At 42.4% G+C, this 11818-nt stretch overlaps 2 non-coding genes across 2 annotated transcripts; both read right to left on the reverse strand.

Annotated features, from left to right (window-relative positions):
- Positions 1-2340: 2340 nt before the first annotated feature.
- On the reverse strand, positions 2341-2422 carry trnas-cga (transfer RNA serine (anticodon CGA)). The gene has a single exon. It is a non-coding gene; the product is annotated as a tRNA-Ser (tRNA).
- Positions 2423-2997: 575 nt separating this feature from the next.
- On the reverse strand, positions 2998-3069 carry trnag-ucc (transfer RNA glycine (anticodon UCC)). The gene has a single exon. It is a non-coding gene; the product is annotated as a tRNA-Gly (tRNA).
- Between the last annotated feature and the right edge of the window lie 8749 nt (positions 3070-11818).

The following is an 11818-nucleotide window of genomic DNA, read 5'->3' on the forward strand; positions in this document are numbered from 1 at the left end:
AAAGAAGGTTTCCGTGCGTGACGCCTACCATCAGTGTAACGTTGCATTTTCAACTGATATTTCCGAACTGAGTGATGTGCAACGTATCCAGTGGAGACACAGCAGGAGGCAAAGGGAGTACATCCAGTATAGTACACATCTTCCTGCCACACAGGAGTTCTTAGGGAGAGGGAAGTAGAGGGAAGTAGTTGCATGCGGTGTTGCACAGTAAACTTGAAGCCAATCCAGCACAGTCGCCTTCCATGGTTTCGACTGCTGGATTGATGTCTGGATACAGGTGCGGAGGGCACGATGAAACCGTTCGATTGCTCCGTTTGCAGCTGGGTAGTAGACAGATGTTCTGCTGTGGGAGATGCCTCTATTCTGGAGGAATGAGGTGAACATTACAGAGGTGAACTGTGCACCATTGTCAGTTATGATGTTCTCTGGGTTGCCATGACGACTAAAGACAGATGAGAGGAACTGAATGACATCATCAGTAGTAGCATAAGGTGAAAAGGCAAGCTCAGGCCATTTGGAGTAGTAGTCAGTCAATGTTATGACGTATCTACAAGCAGGTATTGCAGTATCAAAAGGCCCAACAATGTCAAGACCAAGTTTTTTCCACGGTCCATCAGGCAGTGGGATGGGTTGGAGAGGAGCAGGATTAGTATGTGCAGTTTTGTCATTGGACTGGCAAAGGAGGCATGAGGTTATGGCAGACTGAACTTGCGAGTCCATTTTTGGCCACCAGTAGAGATCTCTTAATCTTTGTTTTGTGCGCACAATGGTGACTTTCATGTGCCAGTGCAATCAGTTTAGGTCTCACTGAAAGTGGTGCAATGAGCCTTGAGCCTCTGAGAACATAATCACTTAGGGTTGAGAGTTCATTACGGATTTTGTAGTAAGGTGCAAGCGTGACATCAAGTGCTTTGATTGAGGCAGGCCAGCCACTTTGTATTTGTGAACGCAAAGCAACCAGTTCAGGGCAAGTTGAACAGGCAGAGTCAAAGCCCGCAACTGGAAGTGAGGACATGGCAGCAGAAACTTGGGCTACCATTTCATGATCTGAATCTGATGTGGAATGGGAAGAAACAGGCAGGGGCAGGCGAGAGAGACAGTCAGCTGTATAGTTCTGAGAACCTGGGCGGCAAATAACATCATAGTCAAAACACAGGAGGCGGGCAGACCAGCGGGCGATGCGCATGCCAACCCTATTAAACCCTTTGGTGCTCAGCAGCGTTGTCAGAGCTTGGTGGTCTGTCCGCAGAGTGAAACGTCGGCCCCACAAATACGTTCTCCATTTCTCTGCAGCCCACACACAAGCATAAGCTTCTTTTTCAACAGTTGAGTACTTTTGATCTGTTGCAGGCAGTGTGCGGGAAGCAAACGCCACAGGTTTTTCTGTGCCATCAGGTTGCACTTGAGCAAATACAGCACCAAGCCCATAGTCACTTGCATCAGTAGAGATCACAACACGCAAGGCAGGGTCAAACAGTGCCAGTGCAGGACTATTCACCAGGAGTTTTTTTACTTCTTCAAAGCTCGCTTGTGCACCTGAAGTCCATGTGAAAGTGTTCTTGTCGTTAGCACAGGCACACATAGGGGCTACAACAGTTGCAAAGTTTGGCAAAACTTGGAGTACCATGACACCAAGTCCAAGAAGGATCTCAAACTGAGGGAACTGGGGAGGATTAAAGGGGCAGCACAGCAGCGTTTTGGAAAACAGTGTAAAGGCTTTTCAGGAAGCTTTTAGGACGCTGTGAAAATACTGAATTTGAATAGTGGAGGCTAGAAGTAGTGAATGTATCCTTCCTCTCTATCATTAGATGGAGAGAGTGTACAAAGGCCGGCATAGTGGGTCTGTGGCCACTCTTGCTTGCACTTTTGCGTGTCCGTCAGCCAGCTGTGGAGAAGAGCAAAGTTTTTACATGCAAAGAGCTGAAGTGAAAAGCAGTGTTCCAAACAATGAAATGTGTCCACTCTTTGTGCTTTTCATGCAGTAATGTTTGATGTTTGAAGCTATTTCTGCTGTTGTCCCATTCCCGGTGAAATCCGCTGTCCCTCCAATCCCGATCCTCTTGCAAAGCAATCAGCATTTGTCAGACGCATCAGTCATTGGCGGTACTCAGACAGGATCCTGGATGACTACACGTCTGGGGTGGCTAAGAGAGCAATTGAAGGATGCCATGTTTACTGAATATGTGCCTAATTTTGTCAGGACATAGCTGGGTCCATTGCTTCTGCGTGCTCTATTTTCACAAGCAAAGGCCTGGCTCTTTCTCCTGGCACCTTCTCAGGTGAACTCCATGCCGTGGCTTCTTCTCAAATCAACGTCTGGACTGCCGCAAAACAGCTGACCGTTGTCGACAGGATTCGAACCTGTGCGGGGAGACCCCAATGGATTTCGAGTCCATCGCCTTGACCGCTCGGCCACAACAACCACATTTGGTTTTGGAGCTACATACTTGAAAGACATACGTCTTCCAAGTCCTACGCCACACGTCTTTCAAGTAGGATGTGCACAACAACGGCCACGCTGGATTGTAAATGCGGTAGCTGCATGACTTTGGTGAGAAAGCTTGTGGTTTTGCAGTTCCGTGAGATCGGTGCAGCACAGCTGCGGTTGAAGCTAGCTGGCTGACATTAGCTTGCTTGTTTGCATGAACAGTAACACACACAGCTGATGATTTTGCCACCGCAAAGAGCTGATCAGTACATGGTTAGTAAAATGTTATCTTCATTCCAAACATTCAGCACAATATTTAAAGTGGGACTGGGTGTCTTTATGAAGAAGTAGCGTGTCCAATCACAGTTTCATGTAAGAAGGTATATGTATGAAGTGATGAGAACTCAAAGCCTGTGTGAACAGTGTCTTTCCACAGCAAACGGTAGCAGCGAGGCCGATGAAGAATGCACCTGGCCTGACATTGTAAGCCTTTGCAGAAAGAGCGGAGAACGTTTTTACTGTAAAACAGTACACAGCCCACATGCTTGAACAGCACTGCGAGAAGCAACTGCGATGGCCGGGAATCGAACCCGGGTCAACTGCTTGGAAGGCAGCTATGCTCGCCACTATACCACCATCGCTGTGAAAAACTGCAACATCACTGAGTCATTGTCCGGCTTATGAAGCTTTCAGGACAATTAACAAGGTGGGCATTGTGATTACTCGCTTGTCAGGTTCTAAACTGGTCAAAAGGTAGATCACTAAAAAGACTAGTGCTCTCATGCAACTGCACATTTAATCTCATCAGCTAAGCTTCTTTGCTACTCAAGTGTGGCCTCTCACGCATTTAAACTCTTGTGTGATTTTTAGCACCTTGAGAGTCGCAATGGTCACGCGAGTTCTTCAGGTCACAGCAGACAAGGTGCGAATAGGTGTGAATCTGTCTTGGGACGAATCTGGGACGAGGACGTCTTTGGCTCCTCTCTCTAGTTATTGGACTTTGGCAAAAAGGTTTCACGCTTAATTAAAAAATGAGAGCAAGTGTCTGTGTCCCGAATACAAAGTGGGAGCTGGTTCCACAGAGAGGGGCCTGAAAAGTGATGGCTCTGCCTTCCATTGTACTTTTAAATCCCCTCGGAAGCCAGCAGTCTGAGAGCAAAGCACTCTGTTGGGATGATATGGCACTGTGAGATCTTGTAGACAAAATTGGGGGTGATTATTCAAGACCTTGTGTGTGTGAGGGCAAGTATTTGGATTTTTATTTGGGATTTAATTGGGAGCCAATGAAGAGAGAAGTCCATATGGGGGAAATATACTCTCTCCTTCCAGTCCCTGACTGTGCTCTGGATGCAGCGTTTTGGAAAATAGTGTAAAGGCTTTTCAGGAAGCTTTTAGGACACTGTGAAAATACTCAATTTGAATAGTGGAGGCTAGAAGTAGTGAATGTATCCTTCCTCTCTATCATTAGATGGAGAGAGTGTACAAAGGCCGGCATAGTGGGTGTACCAGAGCAGGGCTGTGTGTAAAGCACAGCCAGGCAGCTGAACACTGTATTGTTCTCTATTTTGTCCTCTTTGAGCGCGAGACAAGCCACCACAGCTGGCAACACCTGTCAGTGAACACATTCAGGATGAAGATGGGAAGTGAGGAAGAACTGCTGTCAGTGCTGGAAGAGCTCGACCCCCTCCCCATCACTGCGCAGTCTCAGCAGCCCTCACCCACCCCTGCCTCTCCTGTAGATGCCTCTCAAACTGCATCAGTTCAACCCCGAGTTGAATTATTCCAAGACCGAGATGAGCCCATCTGTTTTGCTGAAATCCAAGAAGACATGTGGTCAGTGCTTGACTACCTCCCCGTCTCTCAGCAGTCTAATGTGCTCTCCTCTCCTCATTCACACAACTACTCGACTCCTAAACAAAATCTCATCTGTCCTGCTGATTCCCCTCCATCCAAACTGGCGTCCTCCCCTGTTGCATTCACTGAATTGCCGTCAACAACCCCCATCTTTTGCCAACTAATGAAAAACAATAATTTCACTATAGACGATTGGACCGATTTCAATTGAATTAAACTGTTACTCCTGTTATTTCAACATCTGTCTTTGTGTAAATAAATGAAAAAACAAACAAAAGATGCTTCTGTCATAAGTTACAGCAGGATGAAACAACCTTCATGTAGTTCTTGTTTTTAACACTGCAAACCTTCTTTAGTTCTTTTGTTTCCTTTCATATTCAGCACACATCTGTCAGTGTCCACTAACTGTCAGGGAAAAGCCAGATAAAAACACTGTGGGGTCTTTTGGGACACGTGCTCGTTGGGTTTACTCATAGATATCAGAAATGATCTGTTCTGTATTCAAAGGATACACGAAGGACGTTTGTATTAAATGCAATATAGCGACTGATCATATGCTGCTTTCTTTGGGGGCTTTTCACCACCATGTTACACAAATCCAGTTTCTAACTGAAAAGAAAATCCTTCACCATTTTCTAATCAAATTCCCTGGTTTCCCATGTCAGAGATGTCATGGCTGATAGGATCATCGCATATTGAGCTCAAAGCTAAACTCTTGTGTAGGGCCTCTTTCCATGTTGCACCATTCATTTTAAAAAGTCCTGGTAACAAGAGACAGAGGTGACTTGATGTATTACAGTTACTTCCCAATTTACAGAAATGATGTGACTTCTGACATTTTCCTAGCAGGAAATGTGCTACTGTGGGACACTGAAAGAATAAACAGCAAGGCACGTTTTGTTTTAATAACTTTTCTTTACTTCATTTGTTTGAACTATGTTTACCTTACAAAATCTTATACTGTATATAATGTTTTATGTTTAATTCATGTCAATGTCAGCTCGTGTTTACTCGGGTGAGCAGTACCGGCCCACAAAGAGAATGCTCTTGGTGGGTTTATGTCGGATGAAGAAGATGAAGTGATGATCAAAGAACATTTCAAAGCCCACACTGAGAAGTTGTTCAGAAAAAGAAGTTGAACCTGACCAAGATGAAATCCAAAATTGGGAATTAATTGTTTTATTGTATTATTTTTAATGTCACATATGGTGCTGTGTAATCCGTGTATGTATTATGTGTCTCTGCTGATGTGTTTCATGCCTCACTTTCATTTTACTGTAATTAGGCTAGTTTTAAGTTTCTTGAGTATTCTGATAAGGATACTGTGTAGTATGATTTGCAAATGAAGAGGAATCAATTAGTCTTAAATTAATTGACTAAGAGAAATGAAGCGTTGGAAGAATGTTATGTTGATGACTATGAGGTTTCTGGGGTTTATTCAATAGAGCAACAACTGTGTGGGATCTTTATACAAATTCTTATATTCTATTTAGAGCTTGCTTTAAAGTATGTTAGCAAAAAAACAGCGCACGCATTCGTTTTCACGATTTTTGTTCTTCTTTAGTCATTGGGTCTTTTTAGGTGGTACCTCCAGGTACCACAAGGGGGGATGTGGTGGATTTTTGTGTGATATGTATAACTATACACTATATATCTATGTGCACTGAACATATATATTTTAACTTTCATGTAGAGTCTTAAGCACAAGACATTTTGCTTCACCATGGTTTATTAAGGTGGTGCAGTAACAGGGCAGTTAATGCTGCTGAGAGTTCTCCTGCATAACTCGCTCTCCAGCTAACTAACCTTCCCTAACGTCTTTCATGCAGCACATGTCTGTATCTATTTTTTCTACTCTTTTACAGAGCATCTTTTTGAGTGTCTTGATTTTAATTTGATCTAAAAGGGTTGGATCTCCACATCGTTGGTGGAAGAAGATTATCAGGATGGCTTCAAAATTTGCGACTACAGCCCCTCTTCTGTGGAACCAGCTTCCAGTTTGGATTCGGGAGACAGACACTATCTCTACTTTCAAGATTAGGCTTAAAACTTTCCTCTTTGCTAAAGCATATAGTTAGGGCTGGACCAGGTGACCTTGAATCCTCCCTTAGTTATGCTGCAATAGATGTAGGCTGCCGGGGATTCCCATGATGCATTGAGTTTTTCCTTTCCAGTCACCTTTCTCACTCAGTATGAGTTAACAGACCTCTCTGCATTGAATCATATCTGTTATTAACCTCTGTCTCTCTTCCACAGCATGTCTTTTATCCTGTTTTCCTTCTCTTACCCCAACCGGTTGCAGCAGATGGCCCCGCCCCTCCCTGAGCCTGGTTCTGCTGGAGGTTTCTTCCTGTTAAAAGGGAGTTTTTCCTTCCCACTGTCGCCCAAGTGCTTGCTCATAGGGGGTCATATGATTGTTGGGTTGTTCTCTGTATCTATGAAGCACCTTGAGGCGACTTTTGTTGTGATTTGGCGCTATATAAATAAAATTGAATTGAATTGTGTTAACTTGTGTAGTTACACAAGTTACACAGGCAGAATGCCATGTGAACACTGTCTCCAGGTGGAAAACAGAATGAGCGATACACCTGCTGTCAGGCCTGCAGGGTTTCTCCCTGTGATGTTCTTCTCTGTCTTGTGGTTGACATTTTTTTTTTTTTTACTGCCACAAATAATTTGTGGGGCGTCTTATTGTGACACCTGATTGTTGTAGTATTTTTAAAATGGCTGTGCAAAAAAAAAAAAATAAGAACCCCAGATGCATTGCCTGCATTTTTAGATGAATAGTTGTATATAACATTATTATTTACAAAATTTTTGTTTAATTTTAATTTAAAAAAATTACCACTTATATTTGCATTTCAAGTTATGAAAATAATTTACTAAACATGTCTGTGGTTTTTATAGTAAAGAGAAAATATAACTACTACTAGGGTTTTATGTGTTTGTGTGATTTCAGACCAGTTGTTTTAATAACTGTAAATTTGGACGTGTGAGGTTGTGCTGAAAAGAATGATACCAAGAAAGACAAGGTAAAAAAACAACAACAATCAAAAGCAGCCAAAAATGGCCAATTATATTTTGGACCTCAGAATATTGACCCAACAAATCATGAAAAATGAGGTTTCAATAATTGTTTGTGACAGTGCAGCTTTCTGGCAGTAGTAGTAGTCAGTACAATTTGATTTTTTTTCTAACAAAAACAGTATGAAACTTAAGTTAGACTTGTGTTTGGAAATGAGCCCCCGCCCAGTGTTGTGTAGCTTTCTGGATTTTATACTTATTGGTTACATATTTATTTATTATACAGGCTATACAGTACACACATTTTATGTAACTGAAATGTTTAATTATGTGGGCTATAGAAAATAATTAAGTTATAGACCATATTTATATGAAACATATGCTTAATGTATATTAATCATATGTAACACCTGCATATGTCTTTAAAACAAGGCTTTGATTTTGCCACCCCATTTGATTTCCATGCCAGCCTGGAAAAATTTCTCTAGATCCGCCCCTGGACCTGTCCTGGACCAGCAACACCAAATCAGTGACTAAAAGAGCTCAGCAGCGACTGCATTTTAAGAGACGACTGAAGAAGGTGCACATCCCCAAACCCATCTTTAATACTTTCTACAGAGGTACCATGCAGAGCATCCTAACCCGCTGCATCACAGTCTGGTATGAAAACTGTCATGCGTCCAATCGCAGAGCCCTCCAGAGGATTGTGTGGACCGCACAGCGTGTTATTGGCAGCTCTCTACCCAGTCTACAGGATATTTACACCTCACTGGGAAAGCCACTAGCATCATGGCTGACCCGCATCACCCTTCCCATCAACTGTTTACCACACTTCCCTCCAGAAGACGACTGCGTCATCAGGAGCAGGTCGGCAAGATTGTGCAATAGCATTTTCCCCCAAAGCAGTTTGGCTCCTGAACACCATGGTTCCCTCCTCTGCACTGAAAACTTCTCCACACACTTCTTGGACTACATAATACTCTCCTCTAATTATTATTACTATTATGATGTGAACATTTTGTGCACTTAAATCTTACTGTGCTAATGACCCCTGCATCAGCACCTTGTTTGGAATAGCAGTGGAGAAGACATAGATTCAATGCTGCAGACGTCTGAGCAAAGAAAGCTTCTAGAAGAGTAAAGACTAGCTAGAAGAATGAAGATTCACAGAGTAAATGTGAAAATTCATCACAGGGCTCTATGCACTTGATTAACTGACCATGAGCAAGTTTGCTAGTCTGGAGCATTCAGATCCACCACAAAGACTGTTCAGTGCTCACAGAAACTGCACAATACCCAAGAGCTGCATCTGAGCCTCTACAGGCCTTAAACAGCATGTTAATGTTCAAGACAGTTTAATTAGAAAAAGACAAAACAAGTATGGTTGGTCTGGAAGGGCCGCCAGGAGAAAGCTTCTTGTCTCTAAAGAGAACACAACAACTCAGTTGAGGTTTGCAAATTTGCCCTTGAAAGCTTCTGGAGCAACATATTTTTAAAAGATGAGACTAAAGTGGAGGTTTGGTCATAATGCACAGCAGTAACTTCAGCAAAAATCAAACACAGCACAAACACCTCAAATCCACTGTCAAGTACGCTGGTTCAATTGTGGTGATTTGAGCTTGTTCTGCAGACACAAGCAATAAGCACCTTGCAGTCCACGAACTCCTCTGTATGCCAAAGTTTTCTAGAGTCAAATGTGAGGCCGTCTGTCCAACAGCTAAAGCTTCTTCTAAATTAGGCCATGCAACAGGATAATGAGCCCAAGCACAGCAGCAAATCTACTGCATGGAAGTCCAGACCTCAACCTGACAGAAATGCTGTGTATAAAGAAATGCTTGCAAATGTTGATGAATTGAAGTTATTGCTGCTAACTGCTGCTTCTGTAACCGACTCAATCATAGAATGATTATGATATTGAAAAAGACAAATGCCTGAATCCTAAATTGTGGATATCCTTTTGTTGTGATCTAAAATGTAACACTAAATGTGATTAAAACACTAAAAATCTGGACTCTTGGGCTCAACAACTGCAAGGATCACCAGCCCGAGGAAAACACAAAATACACATGACCCCGTGACAAAGACAATTCATTCTTGAATGAAGACATTGATCTGACTTTTTAAAATTTTGCCAATTGTGTTTATTATTAAATTATTGAGGAAATAGAAAGGGGGGAGGGGTTTTAAAGAAGAAGGTAAAGGAAAGGGATAGAAAGGAGGAAAGAGATAGAGGAGAGAAAACCCCAACAATCCCCTCTGAGCAAGCACTAGGTGCGACAGTGGATAGGAAAAACTCCCTTTAAAGGAAGAAACCTATGACAGAACCAGGCTCTAGAGGGGGCAGTCAACTGTCGGGACTGGTTGGGGGGTGAGGGTGAAAAGAGAGAGGGGGGGGGAGGGGGAGGAGATGGGACAGGTGATAGGAGTTAAAGGGAGACAGGGGAGGGAGAGGTGTCAGGAGAGAAAGGGAGAGAAAGAGAGAGGAGAGGTGAAAATTAAGATGGAACAGACGAGGTGACATTAGCAGTAGAAAAAGTAGAAAAAGTAGAAAAAGCAGGAGTGTCCCTCCTCCAGAAGAAGCAGAAGCGTTTTTTCTTCTTTTCCATGAGCTTTTCCACGAGCACTTTTTTCTCTAGGATGAGGGTTCTCAACTGATCGATTGTTTCTGCATTCTCCTGCTCAAGTCTCTTGCATGTTTTCTCCACTTCTTCTAATTTGGCTTGTTTGTCTTCGAGCCTTTCTTTCATTTCTTTAGATGTTGCCTCCTGCATTAGCTTTGCCTCGTGCAGCTCTGTATAACTCTGTTGTAATTTGTTGTGCGTGTCTTCCAACTGCTGACTTCTGCTCTCGATTTCTTGAAGTGAACACTGCAGGTCTTCGTTTGTTTTCTCTAGTTGTTGCTTTAGCACCTGCATCTCAGTGTTTTTGCACTTCACGTTGTCTGAAAGTTCCTCGACTTCTGTGTTTTTTCTCAGCATGTCATTGAGCTTACTCTGCATCTCTGAGCATTGGTTTTGCAGTTTTTCCTTTTCCTCTTCCAGTTCAGTTGTTTTGTAGTTCAGTTTGTTATAAAGTTCTTGCAGGTTTTGGTTTTTCCTCTCAAAGTCCTGGAGAATTTCTTTGTCTTCTTTCTGCTTTATTTCCTGTTGTTCTTGGTCTTGAAGCAGCTCTTGATATTTGTGCAGTGTTTCATCAAGCTTTACCTGCAGCGCTCCGTATTGTTCCTGCACACCTTGGAGTTGGCACTGCGTGTCTCTCTGGTCCAGTTTTTCTTTCTCTTCAAGGATTTCTTTATTCTTTTGCAGAGCTTCATCAAGCATTACTTGCGAGCCTTCGTTGTGTTTCTCGATGTTCTGAAGTTTGCAATCCAGATGTTTCTGTTTCATGTCTTGCTGTTCTTTCTCTTGAAGGAAATCTTTATTTCTTTGCAGTGCTTTATCAAGTTTCATTTTCAGCGCTGTGTATTTTTCCTGCACGTCTTCAAGCTTGCAGTCCGTTTGTTTCTGTTTAATTTCTTGTTGCTTTTGTTCTTGAAGCAACTCTTTATTTTTGTTCAGTGTTTTATCAAGCTTTACCTGAAGCGCTTTGTATTTTTCCTCCATGCCTTGGAGTTTGCACTGCTTCATGTCCTGTTGTTATTTTTCTTGGAGGAGTTCTTTAATTTTTTTGCAGAGCTTCATTAAGCTTGATTTGCAAGCCTTTGTTGTGTTTCTCCAGGTCCTGGAGCTTGAAATCCATTTCCTTCTGTTTTATCTCCTGTAGCCTTTTTTCTTGAAGAAACTCTTCATTTGTGTGCGGTCTTTCATCAAGCTTTACTTGCAGCTCCTGATTCTTTTTGTCCTTCAGCACTAGTTTTTCTAGTGCTTTATCAAGCTTTGCTTGGAGCTCAAAGTTTCTTCCCTGTCTAGGAGTTCCATTTCTTTCAACTTTTGAATATCTTCCTTTTCTAGAAGCTGGTTGAATGATTTGTCTACTTGATCAGGAAGTTGAATTTTGTCTTCCTGATCACAAAGAGGAGAGTTGGGCTTTACTGTTTTTTTCTGTTTTCTCTGAGACATGTTTGAATCTGTAAACTGTCACTCTGTTTATATCTGAATTAACTAATTTCAAGAAAGTGTTGAAATTACCTGGACTGCCTCAGCCCAGGTGATGTAACATTAGCAGACAGAGGGTTTGATGTTGCAGAATCTTTGGAGCTGTACCATGCTGAACTGAAGAGCCCAGCTTTCACCAAAAGGAAGAACTAACTGGGCCCTAGATTGCCCAATCAAACCTCTTAATGCCACCTGCCCTCTCCTACATTAACTGTGGGCTCACCTTGTAGAACAGAGTTGAGTGTGGAAGAAATGGCAAAAATATGGAGCTGAAAAGCTGAGAGAGAAAAAGAAATGATAAATAAATCAATGTGTCAAATTAACTGACATGTTAGCTGGTGGAGTGCCCACTGCATTATATATATATCATCTCTTTTTTATAATAAATAATCAAAAACTTTATTTAAACTAAGATTTT

The sequence above is a fragment of the Copadichromis virginalis genome, linkage group LG9 (assembly GCF_057382275.1).
Source record: "Copadichromis virginalis isolate Kocher_CV1m ecotype Utaka linkage group LG9, C_Virginalis_male_GT1.1, whole genome shotgun sequence".
NCBI classification, from domain to species: domain Eukaryota; kingdom Metazoa; phylum Chordata; class Actinopteri; order Cichliformes; family Cichlidae; genus Copadichromis; species Copadichromis virginalis.